The 12808-nt window shown below is 47.3% G+C and overlaps 1 long non-coding RNA gene across 1 annotated transcript in view; it reads right to left on the bottom strand.

The window, feature by feature from the left end:
• Positions 1-1889: 1889 nt before the first annotated feature.
• Positions 1890-12808, bottom strand: part of LOC141989942 (uncharacterized) — a 32086-nt gene continuing 21167 nt past the window's right edge. The window contains exons 2-3 of the long non-coding RNA XR_012640033.1: positions 9240-9352; positions 1890-1908 (exon numbers count right to left, since the gene is read on the bottom strand). This is a non-coding gene — a long non-coding RNA (uncharacterized LOC141989942). The remainder of the gene's footprint in view (positions 1909-9239; positions 9353-12808) is intronic.

A 12808-nucleotide genomic window follows, 5' to 3' on the forward strand; every position in this document is an offset into this window, starting at 1 on the left:
GGGGCGGGGGGGGGTGTGCTGGGCTGTGAGGATGTGGAGGGTGCTGGGCAGTGGGGGAGGTTTGTGTGTTTTGGGGTGCTAGACAGTGGGGGCCTGTTGGGGGGTGCTGGGAAGTGGGGGAGATCTGTGTGTGTCAGGCACTGGGCAGTGGGGGTCTATGTGGGGCATTGTGTAGTTATGGTGGTGGGGCTGTGGGGAAGGGCACTGGGAGGGAGGAAGGGAGGGAGGGAGGGGAAATCTGTGTGTATTGGGAAACTAGGGAGTGGGGGGGGTTCTGTGTGGGGTGCTGGGGAGCTGTGATGGGGCTGTGGGCAGGGGGGCGCTGGGTGGGGTGTGTGTATGTGCACAGCACTGTGCATTTGTGGTGGAAGGGTTGTAGGGGGGCTCTGGGCATAGTGGATCCAGGGGGCACTGGGCAGGAGAGCTGTGTGGCGCAGCATGGGTCCACCCCCAACAGGAAGGGGCACGCTGGTAGCACAGGGCCAGGCGGACCAGTGTGCCTCTGGCTCCGGTCGGGGCTGTGCACCTGTGTCTGTCTCTTTCCCCCCTGCTCACCCAATGTGTCCTGATATTTCACTCTTGCGATCTGGTCACCCTATCTGGACTCAAATCTTTTAGTTGCCTTTCCATCAGGCCTCAGGCTAGAGGCTTCAGGAATCCTGTCACCCTGCTGTACCAAACAGTGTCTCCACACCAAATATATTTATCTCCAGTGGAAGAACTCATGCATGACTTCACTATCTGTGAATAATCAAGGACGTAAGCTTATAATCAGCAAGTATTTGCTCATCCATTTGTAATCACAAATGAACATGAACTGGACTGAAGTCAATTTATTTTTAAACTTGAGCAAATTCTTGGGTTGGTTTGGTTTTTTTTAAACTGAATTCACCTAATTCTTCCCAGTCCAGTTCTGCTGTAGACACATTAAGGAGGGCAGCCCCCCAACCTGAAGGAAATACTCACCAGCATCGACACACCACACAATAAAAACACTAACCCAGGAACCAAACCCTGCAACAAACCCTGGTGCCAACTCTGTCCACGTATCTATTCAAGGGACACCATCATAGGACCTAACCACATCAGCCACACCATCAGGGGCTTGTTCACCTGCACATCTACCAATGTGATATATGCCAACATGTGCCGGCAAAGCCCCTCTGCCGTGTACATTGGCCAAACAGGACAGACTCTAACATTCAAAAACCAGTAGGAGAACACTTCAATCTCCCTGGTCACTCAATAACAGACTTAAAAGTGGCAATTCTTCAACAAAAAAACTTCAAAAACAGACTAACAAGAAACTGCAGAACTGGACACCATCAAATTAGGCCTGAATAAAGACTGGGAGTGGATGTGTCATTACAAAAACCAATTTGCCCATACTAATTTCCCCCTACTGTTACTCACACCTTCTTGTCAACTGTTTGAAATGGGCCACCCTCATTACCACTACAAAAGTGATTTTTCCTCCCTTAGTATTCTACTGTTAATTGAATTATCTCATTAGCACCCCCCACTTCGTAAGGCAACTCCCATCTTTTCATGTACTGTGTATTTTCCACTCCATGCATCTGATGAAGTGGGTTTTAGCCTACGAAAGCTTATGCCCAAATACATTTGTTAGTCTCTAAGGTGCCACAAGGACTCCTCGTTGTTTTTATTAAGGAGGATTTTTTTTTTAAAAAAATGGAGAGGATTCAGAGAAGAGCTACAAGAATGGTTGAAAATCTGGAAAATATGACTTACAATGAGAGAAACACTCTTTTTAGGTTATCAAAGAGAAAGTTAAGAGGAGACTTGACCGTGGTCTATACTTACACAGTGAGAAAATTTCTGAGAGCAGAGGTCTCTTAATTCTAGCTGGCAAAAACCATAATGAGATCCAGTGGCTGGAAGCTGATGCTAGAAAAATTCCAACAAGAAATAAAATGCACGTTTTGAAAAGTGAGAGCAATCAACCATTGCCAAGGGATGTCTTTAAATCAAGAATAGATGTCTTTCTAAAGGATATGACAACATAGTTCAATCACAAATTACTGGGCTTGCTGCATGAATTACTGGGTGCGTATCTATAGCTTCGGTTATGCTAGAGGCCAGGCTGGATGATTATAACATTCCTTTTTGGCCTTAAAATCTATGAACCTGAGAATACACCTGTGTCACCCAGTCCACCAAATTAAACCAAACCATTTTTTGAGTAGTCCGCACATAAAAAAGCAAATGAACAATTTTCTGGCTTAAATAGAGACTGGGAGTGGCTAAGTCATTATGCAAGGTAGCCTATTTCCCCTTGTTTTTTCCTACCCCCCCCCCCGACGTTCTGGTTAAACTTGGATTTATGCTGGAAATGGCCCACCTTGATTATCATACACATTGTAAGGAGAGTGGTCAGTTTGGATGAGCTATTACCAGCAGGAGAGTGAGTTTGTGTGTGTGGGGGGGGTGAGAACACCTGGATTTGTGCTGGAAATGGCCCACCTTGATTATCATGCACATTGTAGGGAGAGTGGTCACTTTGGATGAGCTATTACCAGCAGGAGAGTGAGTTTGTGTGTGGGGGGTTTTTGGAGGGCGGGGGAGGGGGGGTGAGAAAACCTGGATTTGTGCTGGAAATGGCCCAACTTGATTATCATACACATTGTAAAGAGAGTGGTCACTTTGGATGGGCTATTACCAGCAGGAGAGTGAGTTTGTGTGGGGGGGGGGCGGAGGGTGAGAAAACCTGGATCTGTGCTGGAAATGGCCCAACTTGATTATCATACACATTGTAAGGAGAGTGATCACTTTAGATAAGCTATTACCAGCAGGAGAGTGGGGTGGGAGGAGGTATTGTTTCATGGTCTCTGTGTATATAATGTCTTCTGCAGTTTCCACAGTATGCATCCGATGAAGTGAGCTGTAGCTCACGAAAGCTCATGCTCAAATAAATTGGTTAGTCTCTAAGGTGCCACAAGTACTCCTTTTCTTTTTGCAATTCAGTGTTGTTATGTTGCAGTAGAGCCACACTGTTTAGTTTGTGGTGCATTCTCCCCACCAGTCCCCATAAGGCCTAAAGAGGGTAGAACTATGGTCTTGTGGTTAAGGCACTAGTCTGGGGGCTTAGGAGATGTGGATTCAATTCCTGGCTGTGCTACAGCCTCCCCCAATGACCTTGGACAAGTCACTTAATCTATGTGTTCCTCTATTCCCAATCTTCTGCTTCTATGCTGTATCCTCTCCACCCATTTTATCTTGTTTATTTAGACTGTAAGCTCTTTGTGGGAGAGCCTGACTCAGTCTACGTGTAGGGTGCCTAGCACATTGAGGCCCCAGGTTCAGTTGGCACCCCTATGCACTAAGGAAATAGAAATAAAGAATAACAAGCACAGACTCTTTCCTGTTGTTCTTTGCTTGCTAGGGAGAAAGACATGGTGTCAGAACAGTATTTTGAAATTTTGAGTTTGGCTGACATTTTTGTTTGCACGGTGGAGTATTCACAAAGCAAAAGCAGGGAACGTTGCACAGTTCTCCTGGTGACATCTGTGAGTGAATCACATAGGGAAGAGGAGGATGTTTATTAAGGAGAAAGCTCCTCGGGGTGGTTTTGTCCACAGGTGTCTTGGTAACCAGCTATAATAGGAAGTGAATAGACAAAAATATCAGGACAATTTTGTAATTCGTTTATCCAAACTGGGTATGCAAAATATGTCGCTGTGACTATGTGAGGCCAATTCCATTCTCAATCAGTTACACGTAGGTGGGCAAAATCTACTGCACATCCAACAGAGGGTAAAGATAAATTGGGGGTGGGGGATTGGGGTGGTGCCATCTCTCAGTTTACACCAGTGTCGATCTGGAGTAACTCCAGTGATGTCAGTGAAATGACTCCAGATTTATGCTGGTGTAAATGAAAGCAAAATCTGGCTCTATGGGTGTAACGTTCACTCCAAAATGTCATCAGTGGACTTAGGGTCCAAATTCCTTAAAAACACATAAGGGCACAAACCTGTGTGTGTAAAATGAGCCTGTGCAAACAGGAAGCCTGGTGCTAAGTGTTTGCACACTGACACCCCCAACTGCACACTTAACTGGCACCTGTAGGAGAGTTAACAGTATTGCCAACACCAAAAGCTCAGAAATCATGTGTCAGATGCCAAGAAAATCACAAGACTGGCCCAAAAATCATGAGATTTTGTTTTAAATTATACTGTGTTTCATTGTCTATCTTCTGAGCACCCGGCCCACCCTGTGTGTGTGTGTGTGTGTGTGTGTGTAACAAATCAGTGTTCTCAGCTCCCCCAAATGTATAGAATGAGGTGACTTTGGCCCCCACTGCAGGAGCTCTCACTGACTGTGTGAGAGGGCAGAAGCTGGAAGCTCTGCAATCTCCCCAATTCCCAACCTTCTAATTCATGTATTCTGTGTCCCGCCCAGCCCCACATCTGCCCCTTCCTCAGCCTAGCAATTAATTATCCACCCCCCAGCTCCCACATCAATTCTCTTCCTCCAATCATCACATCTGCCTGTCCCCTTGCCCCCACATCAATTCTGACCTCACATCAGTTTTGCCCCCCGCCACCCAGCCTACCCTCTGCTCCTCCTGCAGCCTCAAGGTCTGGAGTAGGGCGTGCAGCTGCAGCAGGGTCCCCCTCTTGCCCCTCCCAGCCCTGGTGTTGCAGGGATGGAGAGGGAAGGGGGAGGACCAGGGAGCAGAGCAGACTTACCCATTATTCACGGGAGGGGAGTTGCCCTGAGCTGCTGGGTTCTTTCAGCTACCTTCTCCTCCCTCTCCTCCTACAGGCCATCTCACAGCTAGTGAGAACCTCTCCTCTGCTCCCTTTCCCCTACCAAAACCTAATCTTGGCTCCTTATGGGAGGGGAGACAGCTCAGCCTGCCTCAGGCAGCAGCCCGGATTGGCTGCTCCTTCCAAGGAGGTGGGGAAGTGAGTAAGGCAGCCAGTCAGAGAGGTCTTACTCCAGGCATGTCTGTAGTTTTTGAGAAAGATGGAGCTCCTCAAGTCAGGGTAAAACTGGCTTAAGTGTCAACTAACATCAAGTTACTCCTGAGGAAATTATGACCGTCAGCAATTCAGGATTGTCTAGGTACTTCCCAAGTTTTCATAGAATTGACTACCCAGGAGGATTATAAAAGTCTGTAACTGGCATGTGTTGCACTGGGCGAGATCAATCCCCTTGGCTAACCAAGCCAGCGATCAAGACATGAGGAATACATTGACCAAAAGATCAGGAAGCTGAGGGGCAAATCAAGGGGTTTAAGAATCAAGTACCATACTCTGCCCTCAAGATACATGCATGTCACTCCCACTGATTTCAATGGAACTGTGTATATAGGTAAGATCTGACCCTCAGGTTACTAACTGTCCCCTCAGTTAGTGTTCATGGAAGTAATGGACTGCTTAGGCAAAGTACAGGTAAGGCTTCTCACATAGCTCTGCCAATGCACCTCAGACCTGTCTAGCAGCACTCCTGACATTCGCCCTTAGCAGGGTTGGTGTGAAAGACTGGAGTTACTTATCACCTGATTTAACTCTCAATGAAATCAACATCAGCTGTCACTGTCACTGAATTGTCAGTGACTGCTCTGGGAATTGGATCAACCTTAATTCTTATCACTTTGCCAGGTGGCTTTCTGCACTAATAAATTGCTTGGCCTGGTGACCTGGAAGGTCACTAGAGGTACTGGAGGGTTTTCTCAGATTTTGCAGTGGTATGAGAACAGATTTGGCTAAAGAGTGACTGACATTTCCACTGGAAAGGATTCTCAATGTGACTCCCTAACATGATTAGATAGTGAGATTAGCACGTTGAGCCAAGGGAGCTGAGGACAGATGGAGTCTGCCTCTGAATCACATTACCATCTGTCTCTCCTGCTAGAAGAATGCTTACAGTCAAGAAGTGACAGGTTTCAGAGTAGCAGCTGTGTTAGTCTGTATTTGCAAAAAGAAAAGGAGTACTAGTGGCACCTTAGAGACTCAAATAAATTGGTTAGTCTCTAAGGTGCCACTAGTACTCCTTTTCTTTTTTAGTCAAGAAGTGGAGATTCAAACAAGAAATATTGGCAGCCATTAGGCACATACCCAGAAACTCTCAGAAGTTTTGCATGAAGAACTGAGTGTTCTCTGGAGCCTGTAGATACCTTCATGAGCTCTCCAGAGATCAGGTACGTCTCCATAGATGACCTCTCTGCCTTCCCTTTCAGCCTTTCCTTTAGCAGTTCCTCCACTTTACTCTACCGGTCTGTTAGATTCCCTCAGGGAACTGTTCTTGTCCCCCTCCTCTTCGCCCTCTACACATATCACGGGGTGACCTCACTCAATCACTTACCAGGCCCGGTCTGCTTTGCCACTGTGGCCTGCTTCAATATCCTCTTGATTTCCTTTTCCCACTCATCTCTGTGTCTTTTTCCATGCTGTAACCATGTATGAAACCACTGGGACTACTTGCAGAACAAGGTACTACTCAGCACGAGTAGAGATGGCAGAATGCAACACTCATTACAGTCAGTGGGCATTTTTCCGTATACTTCATCAGGCATTAGATCAGGCCCTTGGTCATGAGAAGGCAAGTGAATGTATCCAGTGCTACACCACTCAGCTGCCACCTTCACTTCTCTAGGTGATCTAGGGCTACTCTCTTTTGAGTGTACCCTTTCCACTCCTGGATATCTGTGACTGAGAGCTAATCTTCCCAAGATTTCCCCTTTGCACTCCCTCAGTTCCAGACTAGCTGCAATTGAGGCCAAATTGCTGAGGCCACAGTTCCAGTGCAAAATTAGCCTTAAATCGGGGACAATCTCCATGGCTGTGTCTATACTGGAATTTGTTTACTCACTACTACCAGTAGGGGAAGCACCAGTGTAGACCCGATTGGAGGCATCTAATGTGTGTCATCTAAGCCTGATCAGAGCAGGTCTACATGGCACAGTGCTTAAAATGCCAGAAGCCAATGGCACGTTGTCTACACAAGGGCTTCCACCATAATTATCATGACTGGAGAGAAATCAGAGGTAGCAACAGTGGCCCAGGATTTTAGCAAACATTTCCTAGTGCAGATGAGTCCTCTGTCCGGCTGTCAAGTGCCAGGCAGTTTGTGACTGACAGATAATTACCCTCTAACTACTGGCTTGTAAACTTTTCAGAGCAAGGTCCAAGTCCTCCTGTGTGTTTATATAATGCCCATCAAAATGAGGTCCCAATCTTGACTGGGCTGTACTGCAACACAAATAGTAGCCCAATGCTAAATCTGTAACTATGGGCTGATCTTCCTTGCCCTCCCTTTCTGATCCCAGATTCCCTTTTTCCCCAAACAGACCCGTAACAATGTGGCGCCACTGACTGCTGAGATCAGAAAGGTTATCTTGATATCTATGCTACAAACTGTTGCCCTGACCTACCAAGGACGTTATGTGACTTCAGTGGGGTGATTGTCCATTTACTTATGTTAACAGCTCACTTTAACCCCCAGATAATTCAGACAACAATGATGTGATACAGGACAAAGTTTGGCTGCCTTGACAGCTGGGGTGAAGTCTCTGTTTAAACTTGTTATCAGCCTGGTTGATAGCCCAATAGCCCTCTTTTAAACAAGCAAACACTGAAACACTTGTCCAACAGATGATAGCTGCCCGAGTGATGGTGCCACCGAGATTGCTCCTATGCAGGAAATCCTATGCACCATGTGGGAGCAGAACTGACAATAATTCCCTGCAGCCCCCAACACTCCGGGGGAGGGGGGGGTGCCAAGATGGGGAGAGGAAGCATAGGCAGTAGCCAGTTACCCTGGGGGCAGGGGGAGGCATAACACAGACTAGCCTACTTGTCTGCTCTAATCAATATTGGACCAACACAGAACCAGCGCCCAGATGAGGGAACCCTTTCTCACTCCCTTGTGCTCCCTCCTACCCTCCCCCCAAAACCCCAGTTTCTAATGCAGACAACCTAGCCCATGACTTCTAACCTGACAGTGACTTTTTAAGGAACAGAGCCAGGTCCTGGTGGGTAGTGTCTGGTGCCAGGCTATCTGCTTTGCCTGATGCTATAATGACACATTGCTCCATGTTCTGCAGGGATTGCCGCTGTTTCTGCATTTCAGCCAGACTGAGGGTCATCTCCTCACATTCCAGGGGTTTATCCATCGCAGTTATGTTGGAAACTTTGTGAAGTACCCGCCTCTTAAACACTCAGCATTACCTGAGCTCTTGCTCTGCCCCTCTCACCCTCTCTTTATCTGTGGCTGAAACTGAAACTTGCATCTGTTGATTCCCAGTAACACAAATCTCTCCTCTGCGTCTCTAACTCTGCCTGTTTTAGAGTCTGTCCAAATCTTTGGTGATGGGGGCGGGGGGGAATGGACAGGAAGGACAGTCCTGGGGGAATTACTGTCACTGGCCAGCTAGCATCTTTAGTCTTGTAATCTCACTTTCTCTCTTCCTGTCACTCAAAACTGATGTTAAATTTCACACACACGTGCACATGCGGGTCCACCACAGAAACTAACAGACGTACATGAACCCCTTTCAAGCACTTGAATGTAGTGCAGCCTCAGCAACCTGGTAATTTGAGACCGTGCAATTCCATCATTTGAGACTGTGAAATTCGGTCCTTATGTGAACATCCCCTGCTAATCCAATCCTGAGTTCCCTCCCAGCTCTGCCAGTGCACGTCAGTCTTAACCTGAAGTCCCCCTACTCCCCAGCTATATAGGTCCACTAGACTGGGGGTCAGGAAACTTGGGTGCTAGTCCCAGCTGTACCACTGCCTTGTTCTGTGACCTTGGGCAAGTCACTGCACTGTGCCTCAGTTTCCCCTTCTGTAAAAATCGGCTAATGATACGGACTTCCTTTGTAAAGCACTTTGAGATCTAGGGTTGAAATGAACTCAGTATTACTATAATATAGTTATTCCATTTCTGGGCTTCCCACACAACTCTGTTAATAATTCAGTCCTGCCCGACAGCCTTCCTGCTGTTCCTGGTGTGGGCTGCCCAAGCGGCTGTGCCAATGCATCTCAGTTCTGAGCTGCATCCCTCACCATTCTCACATCTGAGCCTCAACACCACCTATTTATTCCAGTCCTGGAGCTCTTTAGACAGATACCTCCCTATGAATTGTGTAACAGATTGCTAATATGAACCAAAAGCTTTCCAGGCTAGGATAAGCCAACCCCACAACAAAACTCATTTTACTTGTGTCCAGAATCACATTTGAATCCTAATGCTATTTTAAGGAAACTTACCTGGATCTCTCTTACCTAAGTCTTTCAAAGCTGGCAACCTTGCAAGTGTGAGCTCAGCGCATTAAGCAGCATGTGTGGGGGAGGAGAGGATTGCTTCAGAGCATTGGCACCTGCTGAGAGAAGAAAGAAGATGGCCACCTTGGGGCAAAATGCTTCGCCATAATGTTGGCAACCAAAGTTAGTTCCCTGCTCTCCAGGTTTCTTTCACTGTGCAACGGAGCAAGTATTTCAAAACAAGCCAAGAGATTCAATTTCAAAGTAAATATAAATAAATAAAATACACAAATGCAACAGAAAATTGAAAATGTAAATGAAGAGAGTCAGGCAAGCCGAAAGTTAATGTCCTCACGGCACCATTAATTCCACCACTTTGAAGATGCAGAATAAATATTATAATGAGTAATTCAACCAACTACAAATGTGGCCAAGTTATATAGGATTTAGTGGTATTTCTGTGGTGCGCATTAATTATTAGTACTAGTATTTATGTGTAACACAATAGTGCCTAGAGGCCCCAGTCAGAGATCAGGGTCCTGTTGTGCTAGATATTGTACACATGTCTAATAAGATTGTCCCAGCCCCAAAGACCTTACAATACGATGAGATACAACAGGTGGTGGTAAGAAACAAGAGCACGGGGAGGCCCAGATGACAGTGAAATGATCATATTTGATATAACGTACAGTAGTCACGGTCTCAGAGCATCTCACCCCACTGGCGTGAGGTCGGGAAGTATTACTGTCTCCATTTTGCCAATAAGGAAACCAAAGCACAGAAAGGTAAGGGACTTGCCCAAGGTCATAAAAGAAAGCGTGTAGTAGGCTGGAAGTAAAATGCAGATTAACTGATTCCTAGTCCCCTCTGCCTCAACTGCAGGACCACTCATTTTTCACTCAAGATCACTCACCTTGCAGACAGTGCTGCTAGGTGTAGTTATTACTTGCATTACAGACTTCTTCGGAAAACATGGGGGCTGGCGGTTGGGTAGATGATGCGCACTCTTGGTTCGGACTCAGCATGAAGCCATGGGCATAGAGGCACTTATGTGGTTGTGCATATATCTGTATTAACACTATTTATGACAGCAGACACTATAAGGCTGCTCAAGGTCACGCAGCAGTAAATTAGTAGCCGAGCTGGGATCGGAACTGCTGTTCTCCCTAGTGTCACCTCTCACACTGAAGCACCAGTAGCACACTAGGAGAAAACCTGTGTGCACAGCCACTCCTCACCCCTCAGCAATGGGTGAGTCTTTCCCCCAGTGTGGGGTGATACAAACGGCTACCAGGGGCAGAGTTCAAGAAGAAAGAATTGCCCTGGGAAGAAGAGGTTAAAGTCACATGCGGGTGCTTTTCTGCTTAAAAGGCTCCCGGGGACGGAGGGGGTAGCCTAAAACCTGATTTGTGAAGCAATATCCCCAAACTTAATACAAAATCTTGATAAGAATGTTCTTTATGGCAGGAAAAGAGGATTGGTGAGTGAGGGAAAGGGGAAAACAAAGGAGTCAGTTCTCTTGATTTTGCCTGCTGGCTTTAGAACAAGGTAAAAACATCTATGGAGTAGAGATATTTGAACTCACATCCTTGAGGGGCTCATTAGACTTTATACAGTCCAGCAAGGAGGGCCCCCCGTTTTCATACAACCCATCTGCAAATGGGTAGTTGAGTGTGAACAGGAAAGAAATGCTCATAGCCCAGAGCACAGCAAGATATGTCTGCACTGCAGTTGGGAGGTCCAAGCTTGCCCGACCCCCTGGGCCCGAGCTCAGGTGGCTAGCCCAAGCCACCACCTGAGCAGCAGTGTCCACACTGGTATTTTTAGCATGCTAGCTCAAGCTGAGCTAGTGAGAGCCTACCTACCTGGGCTGGGAATCACCACCCTCTTTCCCCTCCTCCCCCCCACCACCCACACCAACAGCAGTGTAGACATACTCACACAGACTCCATTCAAAAGTCTCCCCACATTCTGTGCTGCCCTCAGGTACATGGGTGAAACTCCCTTTCATGTCAACCAGGTAAATCAGAGCAGACTTGGGTTCTCTCTATCTATAGGGTACCCTACCATTTAAAGCTATGGAGGGAATGCGAGCTCCAGGGGTTGGGAAGAGGATACAGTGTCCTTTTCTTTTTGCGAATACAGTCTAACACAGCTGCTACTCTGAAACTAGCTAGGATGACAGTTCAAATCCAATCCAGAAGCCTCATGACTGAAGTTGGTACCGTCTGATGGCCGTTTAGTGGCCTAAGCAGAGCAAGATGGTGGGATTCCGTCCATTTCCTAGTGGGGCCAGTATCCACATCATAACTGGTATTAAGTGGCTCCTTCATGTCAGGGCTGAGGTACGTTGGCAGAGCACTGGAGGAGCTAAACTTGTCAGTATCTGTGCTGTGCCAGTTCTGTGGATGAAGAGAGGATTTCTGCTTCCAGGACTGTAAGGTGGGCTGGCCTATATTACACCCTGGTACCACAAACCACCCAGGGTATAAATTGGTGGCTTCTTCAAGGAGCCGCGAGCCCAGGCATGTTGCCGGCATGGTGCACTGCTACACCCGATACCTGCCCTTTCTGCACTGAGAGGAAGTGTAAAGGGATTCCCCTTTCAGCCCTGGAAACCCTGGCTGGTAAGCCCTCCTGCTGTGTAAACAGCACACACACTCTACCACATACTGTCACCAAGTGCCTCTTTATTATTGTTTTGCCTTATGCTCCAGGTACAACTCAATTTAGCAGCAGATAGAAGGGGTCCCCTTCTTGCTCCAGCCTTTTATACTGCTTTTCTTCTTCTAGCTGGCAAGCTAATTATCTCATTAGCTCATCAGACTCCTTACAGGTGCAAATGACTCCTTCTAACTCTTCAAACCCAGACTACCTTATTCCCTCCTACTCTAACTATGCCCAGTGCCTGTGTCTTCTAAGTGACCAGGGTGCTGGCTCCCAAAAGGGACTGACTTTATAGTTGGTAACAGCCCCCTCTCAGAGGAAGATACTGGTGCATATCTACCTGCAGTCAGGCTACCACCCCTCTTCTGTCTCCTCTACAGCATCTTCTTGGGGTTCTGGCTGCACTTTTCTTCACATCCCATCCCCAGTAAGACCAGGAATCTCATCACCAACCTCCCCCCGGGACTGGCCAAAATGGCCACCTACCAGTCAGGAGGAGGAGGAAGCTGGCTGAGGATGTTCTCTGTGACCATGGGCCCAATTTCCTGGCACATCTGCATTCATGGATCTGGGCACCTCTGGATGCCACCCACTAACTGCCTTGATTCCAGAGCAAAGGGAGCTGTCCGGGCTTTTCTTCTCGGTGTCCCCTTCCAGATCCCTTAGTTTGAACCTTTGACCCAATGCCTTTCTTCTTTTGTTTTTCATTGCCCCAAGCCATTCAGTTGACCCCTCCCCTCTGCTGAAGATGAAGTCTGATGTTCTCATGGGTGGAACCCTTTTGGGGACCTAATGGTTCTCTCATGCCCCAGGCTTGCTTGGGATCCAGCAGCCCCTCTCTCCAGAGGGATTAGGGTTATTGGGCATCACAGGTGGCCTGCAGATTCAGGTGAATTAATAGTGTGCTC

The sequence above is a fragment of the Natator depressus genome, chromosome 6, assembly GCF_965152275.1.
Source record: "Natator depressus isolate rNatDep1 chromosome 6, rNatDep2.hap1, whole genome shotgun sequence".
Lineage (NCBI taxonomy): Eukaryota > Metazoa > Chordata > Testudines > Cheloniidae > Natator > Natator depressus.